The sequence below is a fragment of the Plecotus auritus genome, assembly GCF_963455305.1.
Source record: "Plecotus auritus genome assembly, chromosome: 3".
NCBI lineage: Eukaryota > Metazoa > Chordata > Mammalia > Chiroptera > Vespertilionidae > Plecotus > Plecotus auritus.
Window position 1 is genome coordinate 187,445,289 of NC_137772.1, and position 18,775 is coordinate 187,464,063.

The window sequence follows — 18,775 nt, forward strand, 5'->3', positions numbered from 1 at the left end:
GTTTGGGTGTGAATGAATCAAAATTATACCAAAAAAATTTGTCAGATTAGCAAAAAAACATATTTTTTCTTGTGCCACAAAATTTTAGAAATTAGTTTATGTGTGCCATGAAATGAAAAGGGTTGAAAATCGCTGCCATCCTATATAATACGAGGGTAATATGCAGATTGACCGTAACGGCAGAACGACCAGAGCAACCACTGGACCAGTCTCTATGAGGCGCACTGACCACCTCTTGGTTCCTTTCCCTGCCTGGCAGGCTCCGATCTCCTGATGGCGAACGGGGAACCTGGGGGTGGGTGGGGGGGGACACGGGTGGTGACAGGCCAAGGCCCCCACCCTGCCAGTCACCCCACACACAAAGGGCAACCCGTAGCAGGGGCAGGGCCGGTGAGCAGGCGGGAACGGCCAACCTCTCGGTCCTTCCCCCCAGCTGGCAGGCTCCGATTGTCCAATGGCAAATGGGGAACCGGGGGTGGGCGGTGGCGGGGGGCAGGGCTGGCGGCGGGCAGCAGGGAAGATGGCCCTGATCGCAGGCCAGGCCTAAGGACCATACCCACACATAAATTTTGTGCACCGGGCCTCTAGTAGGATCATGTTAAACATTGTCATGCTCATTTCTTGCTCCACATTGAATTTCACCAGGTACTTGCTTGTTATCACTGAAAACTGCTAAAACCTCAGCTCTGCAAAACTAAGGTGTCATTGAAAGAAATACAGTCTAATATTAAAACTGTGAACCACCATTTCCATAGTATTTGATAGATGTCTGTTTCCCTTGAACTGTTTAAATACCCTGCAGCTGGCACCCTGTGAGTAGACAGCAGGGTCCCAGACCACCTAGGCATATGTTTTGGGAATGATGTTTCTAAGCCCTTAGCTTTTGTGAAGCCCAATAATACAAAGACTAAATAAAAATTCAGAAACCTAAAATAGTTCCTGTAAGGACAGAAAAAAGGGGGCTTTCTTTTTCCTTATTGTGGCTTTCCATAATTTATAAGAAGCACCCAGTAATTAAACTCCAAGATTATTAGCTTCTCTGATTCAAACAGCCCCTCTATTCAAGCTGCAAGACAAGATAAACTACTCTTAAGGCTACATTCTTGCATCTTCCTCCTCCCTGCTGTTTTAACTACTCAGGGATAATTCACACCAAAGAGTCTCTATAGTTAGTAGAAATCTGCCCCCCCCCCCCAACCCCTCCTCTTCAGCCTCTTTGGAACTCTTCATAACTTTTGCTCTAAGCATGTTTTACAGGCTTAGGAAAAATTCTGATAAGACACCTCCCTAGGATATCTGCCTGGACTGTCTCCTGAAAAGCAAACAAACCACACACACACACCCTGATGTCTGCTCTGTTTCAGCCCTAAATCCTCCTTCTTTTTTTTTTTTTTTCACTTAGCAACAAGCCATTACCCTTTAAAAGGGGAAACCACCTTTTGTTTCTTGCCCCGGTATTGATTAACAATGCACCGGCTTTTCCCTCTCTTGGAAAGTAAAAATAAACTTATTCTCTGCATCTCTTCTTTTAGTTGTGAATTCTTTCACAGCCCACATAACCAGCTAAACCCTAACAGTCCCTGCTTAGCTGCTCATACGACATACACAGGCCATTTACCCTCTCCAGTCCTGCACTTCAGTCACAAAATGAGGGAGCTAGGTTTGATCATCTCCAAAGATCTCTTCTGTTCTAAAATAATAAGAATGAATGTTAGAGGAGGAAGAGTTCTTTCTCATTCTTACTGGTTTCAGAGGAAAAGGAGAAAGGGTGAGAGCAGAAAGGACAAGAACAAATATTTATTTTACAGAAGGAAATGGCAAACTAAAATTTTCCAGGTTCAACCCTTAGGTGTAGTATGACAAAGATTAGAGCGGGAGGTGTGACTGAAGTACCAGGTGAGACACAACTGTACCTGCCCCAAGATACCCGTGTAGGTGCTCTCTGAGTAACCGTGCTGCCAGCCCTCCTCTTTCCACGTTCTCTTTCACCTTTTGTGGAAACTCCTTCTCAACATGTGGTTTCCATTATGAAGTGACTGGACATTGTTAGGATTATATAGTCTGTGACACAGACAAATGACCTATCCTAACTGGAGATCAAATTTACCATGTAAGCCTAAAAAGCACCAGGGTTAACAACAGAGCTAACCTGTCACAGACTGTGAAACACAAAATACAGCTGTAAAGAGGTGACAGTTCCCTAGATATTTTAAGTGTGTTACCATGAATTTTGTGTTTTTACTTAAAGTTGTATGTTAGTGTTGTTTTTCTCATTTGACAGGGTTTTTTTTTTCCTTTTGCAAATTCATTTTAAAAAGGAAATTTACCTAAAGAGAGAGAGAAGAGAAAGAGAACTCATGGACAACAGTGTGGTGGTGGGGGGAGGTGTTTATGTGTGTATGTGTATGTGTGTGTGTGTGTGTGTGTGTGTGTGTGTGTGTGTGTGTGTGTGTGTAAGGACATAGAGGGGATAAATGATGATGAAAAAAAAATTTTTTTTTAATATATTTTATTGATATTTTACAGAGAGGAAGGGAGAGGGATAGAGAGCTAGAAACATCGATGAGAGAGAAACATCGATCAGCTGCCTCCTGCACACCACCCACTGGGGATGTGCCCGCAACCAAGGTACATGCCCTTGACCGGAATCGAACCCGGGACCCTTCAGTCCGCAGGCCGACGCTCTATCCACTGAGCAAAACCGGTTTCGGCGAAAAATATTTTTAAAAAGATGATTTAGAAAAAAATGTAGGGGGGTGAGGGCATGTATGGGAGTGGGGTGGGAGGGGCAATGGTAAGATATGTACACATATAATACCTTAATAAAAAAAAAAGAAAAAAATGTATTTGCAAGGTACCTTATAAGCAAAAGAAAACACATTGATCTGTTTGTTATTTAATAGCACTTATCACTGCTCAACATTATATCAAACTAGAGGCCCGGTGCACAAAATTCTTGCACAGGGGGGAGAGGGGGCAGGGTGTATGTGTCCCTCAGCCCAGCCTGCACTCTCTCCAATCTGGGACCCCTCAAGGGACATCCCTCTCACAATCCAGGACTGCTGGCTCCCAACTGCTCGCCCGCCTGCCTACCTGATTGCCCCTAACTGCTTCTGCCTGCCAGCCTGATCACCCCCTAACCACTCCCCTGCCAGCCTGATCAACACCTAACTGCTCCCCTGCCGGCCCGATTGCCCCTAACTGCCCTCCCCTGCAGGCCTGGTCACCCCCAACTGCCCTCCCCTGCTGGCCCGGTCGCCCCTAACTGCCCTTCCTTGCAGGCCTGGTCACTCCTAACTGCCCTCCCCTGCTGGCCTGGTCCCCCCCAACTGCCCTCCCTTGCAGGCCTGGTCCCTCCCAACTGCCCTCCCCTGCAGGCCTGATTGCCCCCAACTGCCCTCCTCTGCCAGCCTGGTCCCCCCCCCCAACTGTCCTCCCCTGCTGGCCTGATCACCCACAACTGCCCTCCCCTGCTGGCCATCTTGTGTCCACATGGGGGCGGCCATCTTGTGTGTTGGAGTGATGATCAATTTGCATATTACCCCTTTATTATATAGGCTGTTTCTTTTCCCTCATTTTGTTTTCTACTCTAGAAGGTAAATTCCATGAGGATAGGGACTTTGTTTTATTTACCAAGGACTCCCCAGGGTCCAGCACAAAGTAGGTGTTCATCCCATCTTTGTTGAAAGAACAAAGGGAAACAATAAAAAATGGCAGGGAATGAATGAAGACAAGGCTTAGTACCAAGGAAGTGACCCTGGGGCCAGGTCAGGGACATATACAAGGGAGTGGGAGTGGGTGACAAGTTCTGAAATAAGTCAAGCAGCAAGTGTGCTCTCCCGTCTTGAGGAACCTGAGGCAGGAAGCTGTGTCCCAGGACTCATGAATTTTATTTATCATGATACCACAATTTCTCCAAGACAAGAGAGTGGTGCTCACAGGGAAGATGCTTGGCAGCCCCAGAGATAATGAGGCACCCTACAGAGGTCATGACAATCTAGATGCTTTCTGGGGGAAACTAGAAAAGAGAGGTACACCTTTGCAAGACTATCAGTTAAGTGAAAAAAAAAAATTGTTACCATTTCTTTGCACTTCTCTATTTCCTTGCTCTCCAGGGTGGCTGGACAATGATGGCCTGGCGATACCGATCCTAGATCTCCTCTTTCCCTATCACCCAGACTTTTACCCTCATTATGTAAACCTGGTAGTCACTGAAATCCCAACACTCTTCCAATGAGCTCACATGGAGTTTTCCTCTTGGAAACAGAAGTGGAGTCAGCAGTACTGGGGTCTACTCTAGCTGGTCAGTCTGTAGGCACCTAACTGCATCCTCTTCATGTGTCTCCACCTTCACTGTCTGTCACTGCAGAGCAGGGCTGCCTGTGCCGAGGACAGCACCAGCTTTTCATCTGCTAAAAGCTGGAAGAAATGCGGACTTCCATGCTTGCTTTAAAACAAAACAAACAAAAACTTTATAAACTAGTTATGCATGTTTACTGCAAAACAATTTTTTAAGAGAATAAGCAAAGATAATTCAGCTTACTCTGATCACCTAGAGATCACCCCTATTCACATCTTGGGGTACTTGTTCTAGATGCTTTTCTGCACAGTTATATGCTATAAACATGGATATATCACAACCATTTTAACAAAAGCATCCTCATTTATCTTGTTTTTTTACTAAAAACTATAGCAATTTCAGTTATACACTGAACATATTTGTAAGTATATTTAAAGTATGAAGTGCAACTAATTTAAACTGCTATGCTTACTCTGAGAAAGTCTCTACTTTATTCTAGTTAACTCTTCCAAATTGTTTAACTCTTCCATTAAACAATAAAAATAACTGACTATAAAAACCACCATGTAAAAATGATCAGCATTTTGATGCATTTCCTTAAAAGCTTTTGCGTAATACATATCAAGATTGGGATTTTTCTCAACATTGGGCTTTGTAAGAAATTTTACTAAATCCTTTCAAAGGAAGAGTCTGCTTCATTTTTTCTCAATCATATCAGGGTATTTGGGGTTTAAAAGAAGACTTTAATTTAAAAAATTATGTTACTTAATTTATTTTATAGGGGTTGACTGATCGGGTACATAATTTCTGTAATGGCCCACTATCATTACATTTATTTCAAATTTCTTTAAATAAACAAAACTCTCTGCCCGAAAAGATTTGCCATTTGATTCAAAGGAGACTTCTTTATTTTCAGTTGATGTAGTTTTCTCCTGCAGGTTGAGCTATTCATTATTCAGAGTCATTTTTATAAGGCTTTTTTCAAAATAGCCTCCTAAATACTGTTCACGTTAGAGGATTTTCAACTGTAAGCTGAATGCTGGATGAAACTAAGAAATAATTGGGCTACTTTAATTTGGTTCTTTCTTTTAAAATGGGCCACACATCGGCCTTAGCCAGGTAGCTCAGTTGGTTAGAGCATTGTCCTGACACACCAAGGTGTGGGTTCAATCCCCAGTCAGACACATGTAAGTGGAACAACAAATCAATGTTTCTCTCTCTCTCAAATCAATAAATAACAATGTAAAAGAATAAATAAACAGAGATTCCAAAATGGCAGTGGAGTAAGTGGAAACTACACTAATACTCCCCCAGGTCCAAACTGGAAATACAACTAAAATACAGAAAAACCACACTGAAGACTAGCTGGAGAGAACCCTGATAACCAAGGATGGAAAGTGGAGACAGCATAGAGGCTGGTAGGAAGGGCAGAGGTGTGAAAGGGCTGGCCGGGTTCCCACAGACAGTAGCTAAAGTTTTGGAGGGCTATCTCAGCTGTGGGGGGTTCCCACTGAAAACTCTGAGGTCTAAACCCCAAGCTGGGCTCCTCAGCCCAGAGCACCAGAACTGAGAAAGATGCCCACAGAACATCAGGCTGTGAAAAGCAGGGTAGCAGGGAAAGGCAGCTGGAAATGCAGGCACCCTCTTATAGGGCCAACACACAACGTTTTGTGTGCAGGCACTCACCTGGGGCTCAATCAGAGGGAGGGCAGAGTGGACTGGAGCTGTATGAGCAGAAGCCAGGTTTGGGGGCTCTGGGGTTGGAGCTCAGAGGGCAGCCACCCCAGTTTCCTATGCTGAATCATTTCCCCTCACACTGCAGAGGACATCTTTCTTCAGTGAACTTTTGCCTGGGGTAAAGGCAGTTGCCACCCTGTTGGAAGACTTCTCACCCCACCCTGTCTGTCTGAGGTTAATCAAAACTGAGTGGCAATGGGACTGCAGGCAAAGGCAGGTCTCTGGAGGCTTTGAGTCCTTGCAGTGATCTAATCTGGGGCCTGAGGCTAGGAAAAGCAGAGCCTGGTGCAAATCTTGGTCCTCTCCAAAGGCACCCAGCCCCAGCAGAAGAAGCCACAAGCTCTGGACTGCTGATAGCTCCAAACAGGGGGCTCAGGCCAGTCACAAACAGCATCTGATATTGTCCTGCACTAGAGATTGGGACTCATAGCAGATCTACCTAATACATAGACACAAACCCAAACAGGCCGCCAAAATGGGGAGACAAAAATACACGCCCCAAATGAAAGAACAAGAGACTTCTCCAGAAGAAGAGCTAAATGAAATGAAGATAAGAAATTTATCAGACACAGAGTTCAGAAGAATAATGGCAAGGATGTTCAACAGCATGAGAAAAGATATAGTAACTATGAAGTATGACATAGCACTAATAAACAACACAGTGGACGGAATACACAGCAGATTAGGGGAAGCTGAGGAAAGGATCAGTGAATTAGAAGACAGGGTAGAAAAAAAAATCACTCAATCAGAGAACCAAAAAGAAAAAACAATTAAAAGCCAAGAGGACAGCTTAAGAGAGCTGTGGGACAATATGAAATGTAATAATATTCATATAGTAGGAATACCAGAAGAAGAAGAAAGTGAGCAAGGGAGAATGTGTTTGAAGAAATAATGGCAGAAAACTTCCCTAACCTGGTGAAGGGAAAAGTCATACAAGTTCAGAAGGCACAGAGAGTCCCAAGCAAGAAGAATCCAAACAGGCCAATACCCAGACACATCATAATTAAAATGCCAAAAATTAAAGACAAAGAGAGAACCTTAAAGGCAGCAAGACAAAAGCAATTTTTTACCTACAAAGGAGCACCCATAAGGCTGCCAGCTGATTTCCCATCAGAAAATCTACAGGCCAGAGGGGAATGGTATGAAATATTCAAGGTAAGGAAAAGCAAGTATCTGAAACCAAGAATACTATATCCAGCAAGGCTATCATTCAAAATAGATGTTGAAATAAAGAGCTTCCCAGACAAAAAAAAAGAAAGCTAAAGGAGTTTATCACCACCAAACCTGCCCTGCAAGAAATGCTAAAGGAACTGCTGTAATGAGAAGAAAAAATATAGAGAGAACCTTAAGTGTAAAGAATTAAAATGGCAATAAGTAAGTGCCTATCAGTAATAACCTCAAATGTAAATACAGTAAATGTTCTAATCAAAAGACATAGGGTAGCTGAATGGATACAAAAACATGACCCAATTATACGGTGTCTACAAGAGACCCACCTCAGGACAAAAGACTCACACAGGATGAGAGTGAAGGGATGGAGAAATTTTCCCATGCAAATGGAAACAAAAAGAAGCTGGAGTAGCAATACTCATATCTGACACAACAGACTTGAAAATGAAGGCCATCACAAGAGACAATAAAGGTCACTACACAATACTAAAGGGATCCATCCAATAAGAGGATATAACCCTGGTAAACATATATATACCCAATATACGAGCATCTAAATATATTAAGAGAGATCAACAGCAATACGGTCATGAAACCATAAAAATCCTAGACAAAACCATAGGCAGCAAAATCTCAGACATCTCTCCTAGCAACATGTCTATGGATACATCTCTGAGGGCAAAGGAAACTAAGGAGAAAACAAAATGGGACTCCATCAAAATAAAAAGCTTCTGCATGGCAAAAGAAAACCAACAAAATGAAAAGAGAGCCCACTGTATGGGAGAACAAATTCAGCAATGATACACCTGATAAAGGTTTAATATCCAAAATAGATAAGGAACTCATACAACTTAACAAAAGGACGATAAACAACCCAATTTAAAAGTGGGCAAAAGACCTAAATAGACACTTCTCCAAAGCAGACTACAGATGGCCAAGAGACATATGAAAAAATGCTCAAAGTCACTGATCATCAGAGCAATGTAAATTAAAATGACAATGAAGTATCACCTCACACCTGCCAAAATGGCTACCATCAACAAATCAACAACTGACAAGTGCTGACGAGGATATGGAGAAAAGGGAACTCTAGTACAGTGCTGGTGGGAATCCAGATGGGTGCAGACATTATGGAAAACGGTATGGAGTTTCCTCAAAAAATTAAATATGGAACTGCATTTAACCGAGTAATCCCATTTCTAGGAATATATCTTAAGAAACCCGAAACACCAATCAGAAAGAATGTATGCACCCCTATGTTCATAACAGCACAATTTATAATAGCTCAGATCTGAAAAACAGCCCAGTAGATGAGTGGATAAAAAAAAAAAAAAGCCGTGGTACATTTACATGATAGAATACTAAGCAGCAGTAAAAAAAAAAAAAAGGGGGGGGGATCTCTTACCCTTTGATACAGTATGGAGGGACCTGGAGAGTATTATACTAAGTGAAATAAGCCGTCAGTAAAAGACAAGTATCAAATGACCTCACTCATATGTGGAATCAAATGAACAATATAAACTGATGAACAAAATAGATCCAGAGACAGAAGCTTGGAACAGACTGTGGAATCTCAGGGGGAAGGCGGTGGCGGGGGGGTGGAGGGGAGGGGCAGAAATCAAGCAAAGAACTTATATGCATACTAGAGGCCCGGTGCATGAAATTCGTGCACGGGAGTGTGTGTCCCTCAGTCCAGCCTACACCCTCTCCAATCTGGGATCCCTCTCACAATCCAGGACTGCTGGCTCCCAACTGCTCGCCCGCCTGCCTGCCTGCCTGATTGCCCCTAACCGCTTCTGCCTGCCAGCCTGATCACCCCTAACCACTCCCCTGCCAGCCTGATTGATGCCTAACTGCTCCCCTGCCAGCCTGTTTGCCCCTAACTGCCCTCACCTGCAGGCCTGGGTCCCCCCCAACTGCCCTTCCCTGTAGGCCCAATTGCCCCCAACTTCCTTCCTCTGCCAGCCTGGTTCCCCCCAACTGCCCTCCCCTGCAGGCTTGATCACCCCCAACTGCCCTCCCTTGCAGGCCTGGTCCCTCCCAACTGTCCCCCCTGCTGGCCTGATCACCCACAACTGCCCTCCCTTGCAGACCTGGTCCCTCCCAACTTCCCTCCCCTGCTGGCCATCTTGTGGTGGCCATCTTGTGTGTTGGAGTGATGGTCAATTTGCATATTACTCTATTATTAGATAGGATAAGCATAACCCATGGACATACACAATAGGGTGGTGAAGGCCTAGGGCAGGGGGTCGAGGTGCGTTAGAAAGGTCAATGGGGGGGGAAAGGGAACATATGTAATACTTTCAACAATAACAATTTTTTTTTAAGGCAGACCAAAAATAAATAAATAAAATGGACAACAGAGTGTTCAACAGAACTATAAGGTAAGGAAACACACACGCATTGCCTTCCCCTCCGAAAAACAAAATGCCATTGGTAGAAAGAGGACTGGTGTTACTTTTGGCTAACTCATGTAAGGCACTAGCAGCACTTAGGATGTTTAAAGCAGCATGCCTGGGAGCAATATAGCCCACACTCATACCCAACATGACTTAGATGGTCACCAAGGAAACCCTGAGATAGTGCTAACCATGCATGTGTCATTTCACATTCACAAGAAATTAAAGCATTCTCATTTCAATAGGGTCCATACGTTTTCTGAAATGAATCAGAGAAAAGATTAAAGATTCCTTACCAAAGAAAGAAGATTAAAAAAAAAAAGTTCAATTTCTCAAGAGAAGGGAAATTCTCTACATAGTTCCATGTCATTCAATCAATTTAATTCTATTAACATTTACCAAGAATGTGATGTCACATGCGGATCATCAAAAGAGCCGTGAAGGTTATTCCTTGCACTCATGGACCTCAGGGCCTAAGGGTTTGGGTTCTTGAGCCAGTAGCATCCTGGCATCTTTGATAGAAGATTTTTAATTGCAAACTCAATGTTTTCAGCTATTCACATTTCTATTTATTCAGGGTGTTTTTTTAAATTCACTTTGTCCCTCAAGCATATAAGGTTGCTATATATATTTTTCTTGTTTTACAGTTTTGAGGTTTTTTTATGGCAGGAAGGGACTCCAGTATACATTATGCCATTCTGGCCAGAACCAAAAGTCTTTCATGGAATCCTTTCTTGGAGCTTACTTAAAAATCATGTTGGTTATTGAGAAGAACCAATGAAACAAAAAAAATGAGGGGGGGGGGGTCCCCTCTGTGGTAAACTACATTAGGTTTATTGAGTACATATAGAACACATCAGATAGTGCAGCTAAAATAGTTGTAACTCAAAATTTGATCCCTGGAATATATAAAGACAATCCATTTTTTTGTTTTATTTTTTAATAATGGGCAGAAGTCTTGATTGGGCACTCACAAAAGAAGATCTCTGATAAAATCATTAATCATCAGAGATGTGCCAATTAAAATCACAAAATGATGCCACATGGCTAAAAGTTTTAAAAACCAACAAAAAGTACTAACAAGGAAGTGGAACAACTAGAATATTCACACACCAGAACCATTATGGAAAACTTTTAGGCAACATCTCCTAAAACTGAACATATGTATACTCTGTGGCCCAATAATTCCACCAAAAGTCATGTAAAATAATGTTCATAGCACCTTTCATAATAGTCAATGTCCTTCAACAGCAAAATAGAAATCAAATACTACACACACACACTACTGCTACAGTGTATGATGGATAGTCCAAAGCTCTGACAACAGATGATCTTGAACTTAATTCCAGTTGTACAATTTACCATGTAATACTAAATATGCAGCTGTGAGTGTTTACCCTCATTCAGTCTGCTTTCTCCATCTGAAAAAGAGGGTCATATCATCTCTCTTACAATATTATCCTAAGGAGTAGATATAATGTACATATAACACAAAGCACTGTGACTAACAGGTACTCAAAAATTCCTATCGAATTTAGGAAATATAACTTATACCACTTGGGATTAATGATCAACCCCTTTTATACATAAACTCTCCTCCTGCAAAATAAATCTGTAGTATTCCTGAGTTGCCAACTCAGGCATCAGTGAAATGAAACTATACAAGAACTGGGTCATGGCCTTTTCTTCTTCAGCTACTTTATGAACCCCATATGCAATTGCAGCTGTCAGCTCTCATGCCAGAAGATCAAATGAACCGGAAAGATTAAACAAATGGGCAGGAGAAATGCCAAAATGTGTGTAACTGCTGGACGGGAGTCCAATTGGTTCAGTTACAAAGTCAATCCTCAGAACACTCTGTGCACTGTATACACGCTCTGAAGAGCAGCATATGCAGTGTGGGGTGCCCAAAAGCAAGGAAATGGGGGCAACAACAACAGAAAAACACTGCAGTTTTCAGCCTAATTCTGCGTCTCTTTTAGTCTTACATGTAAATCTATTCATATTTGTCATTAGAGAATAAAACATATAGGTCCTGTAATAAATCTCACTTCGACGTCTTTTTAATGTCGGTGGTAATGTAATATATGTAGAACCAGATCCTAAATTTTAAAGCTACAATGAAAATTAAGTGAAATGATTATTTCTAAGTGTAACACATTTTCAATAAAATTTTACTTGTTTTACAAAGAAAAGTCAGGATATTAAGTTGTATTGCCATCTAAACTAGCAAGGGGAGGACAGGGGCAGGGCAAAGAAAAAAATAAATACCCTGTCATCTTGAAATCAGATTTGATGACCCAAAATAATAACTGAAGAATGAGGCTCTGAACTTCCATATTTTGATTTCCCTACCGATTCCTCCCCCATGAAAACTGATCTTCATGCCTTTAGAAGCAGTAACTCAAAGTACTCTACACTCAGTACCACTCATCCCACCAGGAAGGTCAGCACTCCACGAGGGTGCTAGTCTGTAAAGCAGGTGCTCTATACGATGGGAATGAGGAACAACCGCTTTTCCTTTTTCCTGTGACTGAATTATTGGGAGAATCTCAGGCCATTTCTAACCTAGTGACATAAGGAAAACTTTGGCCACAGCCTTGTGAATTGGTTTTTCAGGCACCACTGTTTGCAGAGCCCACGCTGGATGTACCTTATACGCATGGGTCTAGTTTTCCATTCACATGAGGCGTTTGGCATAGAAGAACCTGCCCTAGTTAGGGAAGTCCTCTTGCAATGTTCCTCAATTATCTATTTACGAAAATCCAGTTCCAGTTCGTCTCTATGAAGAAAGCAATGTAATTCACATTTTCAAAAGCTTGTATATAGGTATCTGCCACATAGAAGTAAAAGTTTTAAAAAAAATGAGATAAGTTTAAACAAACATGGCACTCAACAGGTTTGCTTAAAATCCTAATTCAATGGTTGTCCTTAAAATCCTAGGGTCAGGCTATTAATCTCTTAAACCAAGAATAAATTACAATGGAATTTTTTTTCCTGAAGGCGAGATAGGTTTTAAAAATGGCGGTGCGTCTTGGCAAGGCTGCCGCTACAGCCCACAGGGTCAAAGGAGCAGGTTCTACCCCCCTACTCCACACCCTACTCCTCCTCTGGTCTGAGCCCAGGCCATCCATAGCAAAGCTCCAGAACCTACTGGCAGTTTCTAGGAACCTACTGGCAATCTCCAGGAATATTATAATAACCTATGTATGGAAGAGCCCCAGAAAATTAATCCCTTTATATTGCATAGACTCCAAGCAGTGGAGGAAGAAATTGAAAAGGGATTGGGAGGAATCACGTTAAATATTGCTGGTAGCAATCACTCAATGACAGTGGAAATAGTAGCAGATGAAGATTTTGGGGGTTCTTTACAGAATTTTAGAGAAGAATCCGTATATTAATGGTCTGGATGTTAGCTTTTACTTTATAAGGGATGTTGGTGCATACGATGCTGCAAAACTGTGTCAGAAACAATACAATCTCATTTACTTAACCCTTACGTTTAATAATATTGGGCCCGAAGGAGAACTGACTGCTAAAGCGCTACATAAGACTAAAACTCTGAAATGCCTAAGAATCATGGGCACAAGATTGAAAATAAAGGTGGAAAATTCTTGGCTGCATTGCTACGAATTGATTCATCCCTAGAGATTTAGATCTGGGTGACTGATCTGGGAATGCAAAGTGTGATAAGCATCATGGACACAAACAATAAGGTGGTGAAGGCCTGGGGCGGGGCGAGCTAGAAGGGATCAATGGGGAAGGGGGTAAAGGGGGATGGGTGTAATACGTTCAACAATAAAGTTTAATTTAAATAAATAAATAAATAAATAAAACGAAGTGTGATCAACACTGGCTACAGCCCTAACTCAAAACCAATCAGTTACAGGAATAAATCTAAACCGACCAATACTGTGTGGTAAAACAGGAAGAGTCCAAAGTTCATCTAGGCCACATGTGAAAAGAAAATCACTGCCTTGTTAAACTACGGGAGTAAAGCATGATATGAAAAACTGTGGTCTGAAACAGTTACACACTGAGCCTGAACAAAAGCCTGCGCTACCTTGATGTCAGCTGTAATAAAATAACTAGTGATGGGATGGGGACTTCTGCTGATGTACTGAAAAGCAACACTACCCTGGCAGCAAAGGATCTTTCTTTTCACACAATAGAAAATGCAGGGACAAAGAATCCCGGTGAAAGTGGCTTCACACAACAGGGGTCTTAAAGTGTTGTCAACAGTCAGCAGCAACATAGAGGGAGAGGGACTTGTTGCACTTTCCCAATCAATGAAAACAAATCCCACACTACTACCTACATTAGGGGCAACAAATGTGATGAGACTATACATGTGTGGCATATTCATATTTCATTCAAATGAGCTGTCTAAAGCTAGACAATACAAATGTGGAAGCCATTTGTGGGCGATGGACATTGGTATCGTGCAGAAGTCTGCAATGGCCGTAAAAAGACCAGAAGGTCAACAGCCATGAAAAACAAGCTCTAAAAAATGTTCACACATCTGTCCTCTACCTTCACAGAGAATAATATTTTATTGCCTATTAAATTTCTTTCATAAATTAGAACAAGTTACTTTTGACAAAAGTGTAAAAGACATATATTAAACTTTGTATAACTATCCATTAAAAAATAAAGAAAATGGTGGTGTTCTCAGTTATTTATAATCTAAAATCTTGAAATTTTTAAATGTCTAACAATAGAGGACATGCTAACTAAAATAAAGTACTACTTTGAATATCACTCATCTATTAAATGTTTAGTAAAACGAAATAATTTAATGTTATGTGGGAAAAAGAAAGCATGATTTTTTTAAAAAAAAAATCCATGCACAATATAACCACAACTTTCAAAACAAACATATATAAAGATAAAAAACACATCAAAATGTCGCCAATAGTCATACTGGATGTTTAGTTTCTTTCTTTTTACTGCCCAAAAAAATTTGTTTAAAAATGTTTTTCTGAACAAAGACATTCACCTAACATGGTTTTTCAGTTACATATAAAAGACCACGAGGACATTAAAGGCACAATGATAAAAACATCTAGTGAAGTCAACTAGACTTCATATTCTAATTTCAAGAAATCCTCACTTGTGTATTACCAATGTACCTTGCTAGTGTTTTAGAAGTAGAGGGGATTTTATTCCCGAATAAGTGGTGATTGAGAGAGTAATAAGTTCTAAAAAACTGGCTGAAGTAGAGCTCTTGTATGTCAGCAACAGAAACAAGAAATAGAGATAAGAAATAGGAGAGAAGTTGTAATAAAAAGTCTCATGTAAGAAAGGTTAACAGTAACTGCACTTAAAACCCAGCTCATGCTCTCTACTGTCAGGGAACAATGCCGAGCAAGGAATCCACAGGAAGTGTACATGAACCATGAAACGAAGAAAAAGAACAGTTTTGGGCTAAAACCACAACATAAAACCACTCGAAACTAGAGCCATAATAATTTTTCAGTACAAATTACTTACCATTTAGTAGGAAACAAAAAGGCAAATGCTAGTTATTTCACCTGCTCATCATATATTTTGTATTCTCAAAAGTTTCAAATGGTAACCGGAAAGATTGCAGAAATAAAAATTGCAAATAACAATACTCACAGGCCCCCATAGAAGATTCCTTTTAAACATCCAGCAGCACCTTTTACTCTTCTGATTAATCATTATTTCCTGCTTGCGGAGGAATTATCTGGATATGTGATTCGTGAGTAAAATCTATAGGCATTCTGCATCAGACACCCACACAACTTCTGATCGACGAGGTAAAGAACTAACTAATGGGAAGTGCACAGCTAGGTTTCATAACTTTATTTCTAGCAGTGATGGAGCCTCAAGGAAGTACGCAAGCAATGCATTTCAAAATCCCATGAAGGTATTTCAAAACGTGGCGAGAAAGCGCGGAATACTGTGGTGGAATGGGAAGCATGGCGCCAACTACAGGTGACTTGATGGTAGTTACAGCCTTCAGATGTTTAACAAACTATCCTTCAAAATTTCAGTGTTAAAGGATCTTTTCTTTTCTTTTTTAATATATATTTTTATTGATTTCAGAGAGGAAAGGAGAGGAATAGAGAGATAAAACATCAACACTGAGAGAGAATCATTGATCTGCTGCCTCATGCACGACCCACACTGGGGATTGAGCCTGCAACCCGGTAATGTGCCCAGACCAGTAATGGAACTGTGACCTCCTGGTTCATAGGTCTACACTCAACCACTGAGCCACACCGGGTGGACTGTTAAAGGATCTTAGGATTTCTTTTTTCATGGTGACTAGATAGTCAATAGAATAATGAAACCATGTTTAAGCTTTGCATCTCCCCCAAAGCAAGCAGGCTTCTATTTCCCTCCCAGGACACCTAGCTATCCCAAAAAACTTCGTGAAAACATACCAGGATTTTAAAGAAGGCACCAATGAACAAATTTCTCATCATTGCCATGTTTACTAGGTAAAGTAAAGGTTTTAGTTAATACAGTAGGTCCTCGGGTTACGTCGGAGATCCATTCCCACAGTGCTCGAGGTAACGCAATTTTTGCCGTTAAGTCGGAGCCCACCTACATAAGCACCTACCGTCACTCACATGGAGCACACACACAGCAGTAATGAAGTGAAGCAGTAAAAAATTTTTTAAAAGAAAGATAATTCCTGACCTTTATTTGTGGTAAATAAATAAAAAACATAAAGCACATATGTACATACATCGAAATGACGGAACTTTTTTTTTTTATAAATAAATGGGAGATGGTGACGTAACCACGAAACGACGTATGTCGAGTCCGACATAACCCGAGGACTGTCTGCATATCATATTATATAGACTTCTCAAAACACCTAAATGTTTATCACCATGTGGACTGAATATTTACACAATAATTCAAATTCTAATTTTCCTTTTATGTGACATATAGATGTTTGCAGTCGAAATCAAACTATCAAACCTGGACTCAGTTCAACTTAGCAATATTACTTCTTTTAATTATTGAGTTTCTGAAAGAATAAAAAACTAACAATAGTAGACTACCTTAAAGCACTTGAGGAAACTTTAATGGTTAAAATTAAATAAACATTTAATGTAGCTTATGATCCAACAAGTGGACGAATGGAAGAAACTACTTGGGGAAACACACACTAAAATCATCAAGTCTTAGAAATTTGAAACCCTCCCATTGTATGGGTAAGAAAACTGAGGTCGAGAGTGTTAAGATAGACATAGCTATGTGGATATTAATGGACAAGCCATTTTAGATCTTCTGACAGATTTTTTTCAGTGCAATTTCTATTGCACTATATATGTATAATATATGTACATATATTTTGGGCAGTTTTATAACTTTATTCGCCATACAGCAGTTCGTTCTTCTCCATAGTAACTGTTTGTAGATTTTTTAAAGTGGTGACAGGTATGGAGGTAACCAATGAATAGAGCTTGTTTGGTGAATCTTCATCCTCATTCCATGTTCTGGACAACTGCATCCAGGTACAGTATGGGGCATTCCTTATTCCTTTGGCCCAGACAGCTTTGTTGAGCCTGGTGTCGATGCATATGTCTGGAGTTCCCATCTTCTTTATGATAAATTTCTGGATCTCTCTGAGTGCCCGAGGGGCATGCTTCTTGAAACCCACTCCATGGATACACTTGTGAATGTCGATGGTGCATTCTCTGGTCACTACCTAGTTGATGGCAGAGAACGGCCCTTCTACCCTTCTTTGTGGCAGCCATTATGTCGGGCCCACATTGGGAAGGAGGGGCATTATATTTCTAAATTAGCTCTTTCTTAAATATGCTGTCATCCAGCCTATTTTCATGAGAGTGAGTAACCCGCCTTGAGTAACAATCGCTTGCTCTAAATGAAAGTTATCAGAAGCGTTGAAAGCCAATCTCTATGAAGTAAAAGATACAGTAAGGAAACACGGCATGTTCCCATAACTGGGCGCTAATGCCTTCCAAACGTCATTAATCCAAGCACCATCCCTAGCCAGGTCTGCAGAGGGCTGGGGTGTCCTCTGCAGTCAGAGCGGCTTGCACCGGAAGCGTTGGTGCATATGCTCAGGCATGAGTGATGAAGTCAAAGGAGGTCAGCACTTTTGGTTCCCTCTCTCCCGCTCGGGGGGTGCAGCAGGAAACTTCAAACTAACCACATGCCAGTGAACTATTTGCCGAAACTAAAACTGCCCCACTCTGCTACCGGGCACCAAGGCTGGCAGGGTCTTAATGTGGTTCTTGACCTCTTTTTTTCTGTGTGGTAGTAGTTTAGTGGGCAAAGAAAATGCTTATGGAATAGTTTCTGATTATTTGACACTATACATTGTAGATTTTCATATATCTTCATAAATCTTTTCACTGTTCATTCGGATATTACGTGACTATAGCTGTAGAAACATGCTTTTTCATTTATTTTTTAGTTTGCTGCTTCCATTTTGGTTTGCTAGATTTTATAAAAACAGATTTATTCCTCTTGGCTTTAAATCAAGTGACTTTGATCAGTCATACACAGGTGTTTAGTTTAAATTTGAGAATGGCTTTAGGAATCATGATATCAACCAATGTGTTACAAAGGTAAATAACCCTTCCCCCCAAAAAAAGTATGTGGCTAAAAAGAAATCTTCAAAAAGAGAAAGTAAACAAAGCTATTTATCTTCTCCGAACACCACCATCATTTTATTCCCTATCTCAATAAAATTAATATTGTTATCTATAATTACAGCTGTATACTGAACTTATTATGTGCCCTTCTCATAACAGCCCTAACAAAGTGGTATTATTTGCTCCATTTACATAGATGGTGAAATTGAGAACTAAAGTTAAATAATTTTGCCAGAGAAGTAAACAGCAGAATTGCAATTCAAACCCTGGACTGTTTAACTGCAAAACCAGTTCTCTAAAATGGAAAATGTCTGCTTATTCTCCCAAAGTTTTCTCAAAAAGATTAAACTGGGATGCAAAAATAAAAACGTTTACCCTATATCTGAATTTTCTTGCTTTTATCCCCAAATTCAAAACCTAAAACTGGTAAACTTCCTCTTTTTATATCATATGACTCTTTTCATAACTAAATTCCTCAAAACTTTGTGAGTACTTTACTTGTAAGCAAATAGTTTTACACATAACCTAAATTGGTAGGATCATTTTAGAATAACTTAGAGTTC

The 18,775-nt window shown here is 40.8% G+C and overlaps 1 protein-coding gene and 1 pseudogene across 2 annotated transcripts in view; one reads left to right on the top strand and one right to left on the bottom strand.

Annotated features, from left to right (window-relative positions):
* The window catches only part of FGD4 (FYVE, RhoGEF and PH domain containing 4), a 230,057-nt gene that overhangs the window by 138,080 nt on the left and 73,202 nt on the right, over positions 1 to 18,775 (bottom strand). The window lies entirely within an intron of this gene.
* On the top strand, positions 12,628 to 14,113 carry LOC308243334 (leucine-rich repeat-containing protein 34-like; annotated as a pseudogene). Its single transcript has 3 exons — positions 12,628 to 12,633; positions 12,795 to 13,280; positions 13,535 to 14,113. The product of its transcript is annotated as a leucine-rich repeat-containing protein 34-like (transcript).